Genomic DNA, 9,544 nt, shown 5'->3' with positions numbered 1-9,544 from the left:
ATATATATATATTTTTTTATAATAGATAACCACGAATTATTACCATGCAATAAGAAGTATAAATCAATATTAATACATTATTCCTACTGAAATTAAGGCTCACTAACAACATGAATCTAAATGATCAAAACTTCCAAAAATCAAAAGTGGTTTACATGCATGCATGCTTTCGGATCTTTCAAGCCAAAGCAACATGATTTCCAAATAAATTTTTATCATAATTCAACATGCAAGCCTAACATGGATTACAACTAAATGATCAACTAGCATGCAAAAGGATTTTATCAAGCTTTTACTATAAAATTCACGCTATCATCACAAAATACACAAAAATGTAACAAGGCAACAAAAACACCATCCATTCGGCTCCTATCAAGTCATGGCCGAATGGATTAGGGTAAGAACAACATTTCATAAGTGTAACACTCTTATGTCTAGCCATTCTTGACCCTATGATACTATATCTCATGGTGAAAGCCTTAGATTCACAAGAATCAAGGAGGTTCACTTTGAGTTTAACAAAAACATCACCATGCAAGGTCAAAACATAGGTTTTTCACTCTAAACTTTTGAAATATATATAAGAATAACATATAGGGAGTAAAATTACTTGGATATAAGATGATTGTTTGAGTGAGAGTTGAAGAAAGAAGGGGATGGGGCTCGGTTTTGGTGGTTGCCGAGAGGGGAGGGAAAAAAACCGAGAGGTGAGGGAGGAGGGAGGGAGAAGAGAGTGAAGTGGTGGGGTGAAGTGAGGTGATGATCACTTCTTGGACTTGTTTTTATGCATTGATTTGACTATAATGTGAGTGGGTTTGAGATTTTACAAGAGTAACCCTCCAATATAGTTAGGTAGATTTGCATGCAAGGGTAAAGGGGTAAATTGGTTAGCAAAATGTGAGTTAGTGGGGTTGAGAATGTCTTCTTTGCCCTTTGATTAAATAGAAGAGAGTTTGCATGCAAGGTTATTCATGTAATTTGATAAATATGACAACTAAAATTTATAATGATTTATTTTTATAAAATAAAATACAAGTTCAAAAATTATAAAATTTATACCATAAATTAACTTGTATTTTTAGAGACTTTATAAAATCATTTTCAAAATTTGTGAACAAAATGCCTTTTAAAAGAAGATTTTTCCAAAGCTTAGAATATTCCTTATAAATCAAAAATAAAGAAATTAAATAAACTCTTGCTTTAAAAAATCATATACTACCCAAAGCAAATTTATAATGCAGAAATTTTCACTCACACAAACGTACAATCATTGAATATATTTTCATTTGACTTAATATTATACCAAATTCACAAATAATATTACATAAAATGCCGGTCGTAACATGGATCCTATATATATTCATATTAGGTCATTTTTAATAGATATGAAGTCAGAGACGGACCAAAGCGCAAGGAGAAGACGGCAAAAGACCTTAAACACAATTCAACAAAGGCGAAGACGATCTAGTTTATTTTTGTGAATCTTGTTTTGAGTTGTAACTTGGATGCTTGTTTCTTATTTTGTTGAACCTATACTCTTGTTTGTACTTGGTTTTATTTATTCGTATAAAGACTACATTTGTTATATCATGTTTTCATCTAAACCCACGTTGACGATGAGTCCGATTATGGGCTAATCGTTATCGTGGGGTTCTAGCGGATTTATTTATGGATTTCTTTAGTTAAATTTTTTTGATGCCTTAGTATGTGGTGATTATATGATATCCTAGTATTGGTTGTGCGTATTCGTCTTATGAGCATCGCGAACTTATAAGATAGTGTGTTAATTCTTAATGAAGCGAAAGTGAATTTAAGGATTTAGAACTTGCCATGCTATCATAGGTTCATGTATGTATCATGCATGATTCGTAGGTAATTTTAACCATCTTACTTGCCCTATGTAATAAAGATAGATAACTTGTGCTTAAACCGTTATGTTGTCAAATTATATAGACATATAGGGTTTCAATATAATTGGTGTCTATCCAGCTTCTATCTCTTTTATGGATGTCTGGTAGAATGGTACTTGTGCAACGAAAGTTGGCGTTTATCAGTTTCGTGTTATCTGATTAGTGTCATCACCATTGCATGCTAAGGTTAAGAATAATAAGGCTATTGAATGAAGTATTTAATGAAGTTAGAATCCCATGTTTGTCATATATATCAATTCAGTCAATTTTATTCTCGTAGTTACACTTGTTAGTGTAATTCTTAGTTATAAATAATCTCAATTTGTTATCATCTTAGCATTGGATAATAACCATACATTTTGCTTAGGTGCATAGATTAGATAGTTAACCAATATAGTCTCTGTGGGAACGAACTAGAAAAAAATCTATACTACTTGCGAACTTGTATACTTGCATGTATTATTAGCGCGTGTTTAGCGACTAACAAGTTTTTGGTGGCGCTGCCGGGGACTGCAGTGTTAATTTATAGTTTATATATTTTCCATCAGTGGTCGTTAAAGTTCATTGACTCAGACATTGTTATTTATTTGTTCCTTGTCTGGTTTCAGGTACTCTAGCGAGGGTGTATGCATACGCGTTCGCATACTCGTAAGATAACACTGGATAAAGCCGAGGAAGAACTTTTGGTAGTTCGTAGGGAAGTTTTGAGGAAGAAAAGAAGGTAGAAGAAGAAAAGAAAGTTGAAGAGCCAATTGTAGTAGCTATGGGTGATCAAGCAGAAAATCGGAAGGCTTTGATGGACTATTCTAAGCCTAAAATTAATGACATTCAGTCTAGCATCATCAGACCAGCTATCAGGGCTAACACTTTTGAGATCAAGTCAAGCACGATCCAGATGATACATAACTCGGTTCAGTTTGGGGGTTCTCCAACTGAAGACTCCAACATGCACATCAGGGATTTCATCGAGATCTGCGACACTTTCAAATTCAATGATGTGACGGAAGATGCTATCAATCTGCGACTCTTCCCATTCTCTCCGAGGGACAAGGCTAAGTGTTGGTTATACTCTCTACCAGTAGGGTCTATCACCACATGGAAAGATCTTGCTCAAAAGTTTCTCACTAAATTCTTCCCCATGGCGAAGATTGCCGCAATCAGGAATGCTCTTACTCAGTTTACTCAACAAACTAGAGAATCTCTGTGTGAGGCTTGGGATTGATATAAGGAGATGCTAAGGAAGTGCCCACACCATGGCATGCCTAATTGGATGATTATTAATTATTTCTACAATGGATTGGGTCCTACTTCTAGGCCCATACTTGATGCAGCATCAGGAGGAGCCTTGTGGGCTAAGAACTATGATGAAGCTTATGAACTTATTGAACAGATGGCTGCTAATGAGTACCAGAATCCTTCCCAGAGACTGACTCAAGGGAAAGCTGCAGGAATTCTGGAGTTGGACACAGCAACTGCTATCACTGCCCAACTTAAGCCTTTGATAATGAAGGTGGACTCTTTGGCTAATTATGGAGTTAATCAAAACACTAGTGTTTGTGAGCTTTGTGCTGGTGCCCATGAGACTGATCAGTGCACAATTTCTAGTGAATCAGCTCAGTTCGTGAGCAACTTTCAGCGATCGCAACAACCTGTGCCAGCCACCTATCATCCTAACAACCGCAATCATCCTAATTTCAGTTGGAGCAACGCTCAGAATGCAGTTCAACAGCCTTATCAGCAGTATCCAGCTAAGCAGTGCAACCCCCCTGGTTTTTAGCAACCGCAGTATGCACTAAAACAACAACTCCAGCTGCAACAAGCTAATGAAAAATCTGAATTAGAGGAGTTGAAGCTTATGTGCAAGAGTCAAGCTGTTTCTATCAAGACCTTGGAAAATCAAATCGGGCAAATTGCCAATGCCTTACTAAATCGTCAACCTGGTACATTGCCTAGTGACACTTATGTGCCAGGAAAGAAGGAAGCTAAGGAGCAGGTAAAGACAATCACTTTGAGGTTTGGGAAGATTGCGAATCCCGAACAAACTCAAGAGTTGACTGAAGAAGCTGGGGCTAAGAAAGAAGCAAAACAGCAGGATGAAGAAGTGGAACCAAGAAAGACTACTGTTGAGCACACTCCGCCTGAGGGTAATACAGAGGAGAAACAGATCTATCCTCCACCGCCTTTTCCTAAGCGGCTACAGAAGAAAAAGTTGGATAAGCAATTTGAGAAGTTTCTGGAGGTGTTCAAGAAACTTTATATCAACATACCTTTCGCTGAGGTTCTCGAGCAGATGCCTAGTTATGCAAAGTTTATGAAAGGAATTCTATCTCGGAAGGTGAAGCTAGATGATTTAGAGAATATCTCTCTCACGGAGGAATGCAGTGATGTGCTGCAACAGAAGTTACCTCTGAAGCTTAAAGATCCAGGAAGCTTCACTATTCCATGTACTATTGGAAAAGTGTCTTTTGACAGATGCTTATGTGACTTGGGAGCTAGCATCAATCTGATGCCCTTGTCAATCTTTAAGCAGTTGGACTTACCTGATCCCAAACAGACATATATGACCTTGCAGTTGACCGACCGTTCTATTACATATCCGCGAGGTATTGTGGATGATGTCTTGGTCAAGGTTGATAAACTCATCTTCCCTGCTGATTTTGTAATTCTTGATTTCGAGGAGGATAAGAAGATTCCCATAATCTTGGGAAGACCTTTCTTGGCAACTAACCGAACCTTGATAGATGTGCAGAAGGGTGAGCTTATAATGCGAGTACTGGATCAAGATGTGACTTTTAATGTGTTCAATGCTATGAAATTTCCTACTAATAATGAGGAGTGCTTAAAAGTGGAGTTGGTCGATTCAGTGGTCACATCGGAACTTGATCAATTGCTAAGGTATGATGCCTTAGAAAAAGCCTTATTGGGGAATTTCAATAGTGAAGATGATGAAGGTGAAGAGCAATTGCAGTATTTGAATGCTTCTCCCTGGAAGAGGAAGATTGATATGCCTTTTGAATCTCTTGGAATGGAGGAATTGAAAAAAGCTCCTAAACACCTCAAGCCTTCTATTGAGGAAGCTCCATCTCTTGAGCTTAAGCCTTTACCTAGCATTTGAGGTATGCGTTTTTAGGTGATGCATCTACTCTGCCTGTTATTATTGCATCTGACCTTTCAGGTAGTGATGAGGAAAAGCTATTGAGGATTCTGAGAGAGTTTAAATCGGCAATTGGATGGACTATAGCGGATATTAAGGGAATCATCCCTTCTTACTGTATACATAAAATTCTGCTAGAGGAAGGTAGCAAGCCTACAGTCGAGCAACAAAGAAAACTTAATCCTATCATGAAGGAAGTAGTGAAGAAGGAAATTTTAAAGTGGCTAGATGCAGGGATCATTTATCCTATCTCTGGCAGTTCATGGGTAAGCCCGGTTCAATGTGTGCCAAAGAAAGGTGGAATTACTGTGGTAGCAAAGGAGAAGAATGAGCTTATTCCTACACGGACAGTCACGGGGTGGAGAGTCTGCATGGACTATCGGAAGCTGATGTAATAACCCCAAAAATTTTGAACTCTTTGTAACCCTTATGAATAGTGTTTTTGCTGATATTGCTGAATAAGAAAACTGTTCATGCCACACTATGTAGGGGTTCTGTTATGGATATTCTGAGATTTTATTGGTACTCTATAGGGTATATAAGTGTATGTAAAGATCGTCAGAATCCAATTCCGGACACTTTAATTTTTCCCGGAAATCCACTAGATACGGAAGGAATTGAGTATAAGGTAACAGGATGAAAAAGATTTAAATTAAAGGATTATAAGAGAGGATCATAAAAGGAATATAATATATTGAGAAAGGTTAAGGGAACCTAAGTAATAAGATCCCGGGTATGATCCCTCAAACGATAAACGAAAACGAAAGATAAGCGAACCGTATAACAGATCAGCGGTCATTAGGCAAACAATTAGGAAGTTAATCAAAGAGATTAGAGGGGATGATGTCACCCAACCAATGAGAAGAGGACAAAGAGGGGAGGATGACATCACATGATGACATAAGCATGACATAAGGAGAAGGAGATGTGGTTGGTTTATAACCACACAAAGACAAGGTTAATAAGGTAATTAACTAAAACAAAAACAAAACTACATCCACCAAGCCAAAGCAAATCATTTCATCAAAACAAAAAAAATTGTATTCTCTTCACCAAGAACATTTGCTCTCGGCTTTTCCTTTTTTCAAAGAGAAGATTTTCAAAATCCAAGATCCAAGCTTCCTAAATTGGTAAGATAATTCTCTAGTATTCCTTATGCATAGTTATGGCTATCTTATGAGTTTAAGCCTCTAATTCATTCTCAATCTTCTCCAAGAAATCAATGAGGAAGACAATGAATAGTGATTTCAAGGTTTTTAACTTGATTTTTCTTGTTTTTCCTTTAAGATCCAAGCATCCCTAAGACTCCTCAAGGCTTCCTAAGGCTTCCTAGCTACTCACACCACTTCAAGGAAGGTATATCTTCTCCAAACCCTAGCTTTACTTGGTATATTAGGATAATTTTGGTTGTTATGATGATAGAGTAGCTTAATGATGGTTGGTTTAGAGTTGGGTTGGAATGGTGGTGAATGAAATGTTGAAATCTTATGGGTTGGTTAAAGGATTTAGTATAGTTTAAATTCAAGTTTTAGGAACTAGTATAAGTGTTAATAATGAGTTGATTGGGGCTGTTGTAATGTGATATGGATGGACTTTGATTGTATGAATGGATTGGGGTTGTTTGATGATTGAATTGGAATGGTATAAAATTGGGAAATCGCGTAAACATAGCCGTCGTAATGTCCGATTTACTTTAGACTGCTTTTGTTCATAACATTAGGACCCGAGAACTCCCTGCTAGGTTTTGAGCATTGCCATGTTTAGATAGTTCATGTTACGAGCTTCGTTTTGATATGTGGTTCATTTGATTCCGATGTACGGTTTAGGAGAAAGGGTCATTTTAAGTAACGATGTTTCGCGAACGAACCATTACCCCTCGCCTTACTTTGAAACATAGGTTAAAGACCTTAAAGGACTAATTGGAGTATGGAACAATTATGTTAAGTGGATTAGGCAGTTGGTAAGGCACTCGCGAAGGAATCTCCTTAAAACTCGTAATGGGCAATTTATTAAAAATGGTGGAGCCGAGGGTACTCGAGTGACTTAAGAGAATCAGTAAGCGCAAAACGAGCGTTAGAGTCTAAGTTGGTTAGAGTATAGATTTACAAGTGACTTTGGTTTAATTCCAACTTACTTGTTGTTTATAGGTTACCAGACTCGTCCCGAGCCATTCGTAACCCCCAGTCGCTCAGGCAAGTTTTCTACCTGTATAACTGTTGTTGTGATGTATATGTGTATATGCATGATCTTGTGATAAATGCATATTTGTTATTAGCAAATTCTTGCGATATATTGTAGCATGTGATATGGTATATATGCATGCCTGTTTCATATTCTTGAATTATGTATCTGTTGGTTAAAATGCTTATAGTTGCATAATACCTATGCTAGAGATAAGCGGTATTCGAGTTTACCCTTAGTATAGGGGATCAAAAGGTGAACATATTTCTAAACCGGGAGTCGATGTTCCCGAGTATATTATATATATTATATATATATATGGTTATAGTTTTCAAAACTATTAATCGAATAAGGTTTATTCGATAACTTTAACTTTATTTTATTTATTGAATATTATTTCGAATATTCATCCGAGGACTTATGACTCCTTTTATTGTATTAATTGAATATTATTTCGAATATTCATTCGAGGGCTTAAGACTCAGTTTATATTATTTAATGATTATTATTTGGATATTCATTTGAGGATGTATGACTCCTTTATTTATTTAATGAATATTATTTATACTATTCATTCGAGGTATTATGACTCCGCGTATTATTTAATATTCTTTATTTTATTAAAGAATAATGTTCGATAATCAAACTTACTTTAGATTATTCAAATAAAGATATTACTTTCGTATAAGTATATTTTTGATTATTTACTATTCATTTCAATTATAAGTTTTCCAACTTTTACCTCAATTATTCTTTATGGGAATATTATTTAAATAATAATATTCAGATATTTTCTAAATATATTGGGACTGATTTATTTTATTAAATCAACATTACTCCAAACACTCTTTAAAGTGTTTTCGAGTCTTCAAAATGATTTTTAAAAGTTAGAGCGGATCCCAAAACTCATTTTTTTATATTTAAGATCTTCCTTTTAAAGGGGATTTAAATACTCGCTCAAAACCTGAGGGATCCGGCTCTATGGTGTATTTTATATTCGCAACAAGGTTGCAGTTTTGGTAAATGAATTGATTACTTACCCAACGTTCGGGAAGTAAGTCCATCTATCGAGTCGGCATAAGCAACATGGGCTCAGTGGGCGTCCATGATAGTGTAAGTGGCTCAGTGGGAGTCCATCAAATGCATAAGTGGCTGAGTGGCAGTCCAGCATAAGGTCCTATTGCGGCCAAGGTGATGACCAGTGGGGAATTCGTCCATCTACTAGTAGAAAAGGTTACTTATTGGTATCTTTGCCTGATCAGCAAGATATCGGGTTTATGCCACAATTCTTTTTCCCTTCCAAAAAAAAATTCATTGGATATTACAAACTCTGTTCATACTTTACATGACAGAGGTTTTCAGGGACTGTATAAAGAAGATGTATATGTGGATATATATATCGGAACTTAATGAAGTATATCATAACTTCATTTCCTTCAATAATACTTCAAAGATTTAATCTATTCAAACCTTGTCTTGTAGTCTCATCTATGTGATGAACTATTGAAAGCTCATTATACTTTGAACAGTGGTAGTTCAAGTAGCTTTATAAATGATATAAGTATAGTGAAGTATTTGGTAACTTCATCCCTTGTTTTTACTTATATCCAGTAGTAATTATCTTGCACCTGATAAAGGTTTCCAACAAGTTATCCATGTAGATACTTGCGTTATTGTTTACAATATATATATTATCTTGCGAGCTGTAAGGCTCACTCTTGCTTTATTTCTTCATCACACAACAACAGTTAGGAAAGATGGCCAGACTCTAGCAGACCCAGCGCAAGCGTGTGGGAAGCGTCCCGCGTCTTCCCGTTGATGTTGTAGCTGTTATAGCTGTAGAGGTAGATCTATTGGTAGATCAGGCATTCTACTTTTGGGAACCAAATATTGTATAATTATAACTTATGGCAGATAATGGCAATTAACTGTAAATTTATCAAGTAATCATTTTGGGTTGTAATAACTTTTAATTGTGGATTCAAGGACTTGTACTTATTTCAATTTCATCTCTGAGACTATAACGTGTGGTGGTGTATGTTAGTGTGGGGTCACAGCTTGAGGTTGTTTATTATTAATTAAGTTAAGTGATAATTGTGGAAAGAAAGACCGTGACGACCCGGATCCCTGACCCCGGATCTGGGGGTGTTACAGAAATGGTATCAGAGCCAAGCGTTATAAACCTCAGAGATGATGCGACGATATAATAACAAACTCACAAAGATAATAAGAACTCTTGCCAAGTTCGTGGTCGGACTACTTAAAGTAGCGCTGACAGTTAAAACCCTTACGGGAACCC

General features: G+C 36.4%; 1 non-coding gene across 1 annotated transcript; it reads right to left on the bottom strand.

The window, feature by feature from the left end:
- Positions 1-3,063: 3,063 nt before the first annotated feature.
- On the bottom strand, positions 3,064-3,170 carry LOC141694646 (small nucleolar RNA R71). Its single transcript, XR_012563934.1, has one exon. It is a non-coding gene; the product is annotated as a small nucleolar RNA R71 (small nucleolar RNA).
- Between the last annotated feature and the right edge of the window lie 6,374 nt (positions 3,171-9,544).

Source organism: Apium graveolens, chromosome 10, assembly GCF_009905375.1.
Source record: "Apium graveolens cultivar Ventura chromosome 10, ASM990537v1, whole genome shotgun sequence".
Taxonomy (NCBI): Eukaryota; Viridiplantae; Streptophyta; class Magnoliopsida; order Apiales; family Apiaceae; genus Apium; species Apium graveolens.
The sequence above is the reverse complement of the archived record's forward strand: the minus strand, read 5'-3'. Positions and strand labels throughout refer to the sequence as shown.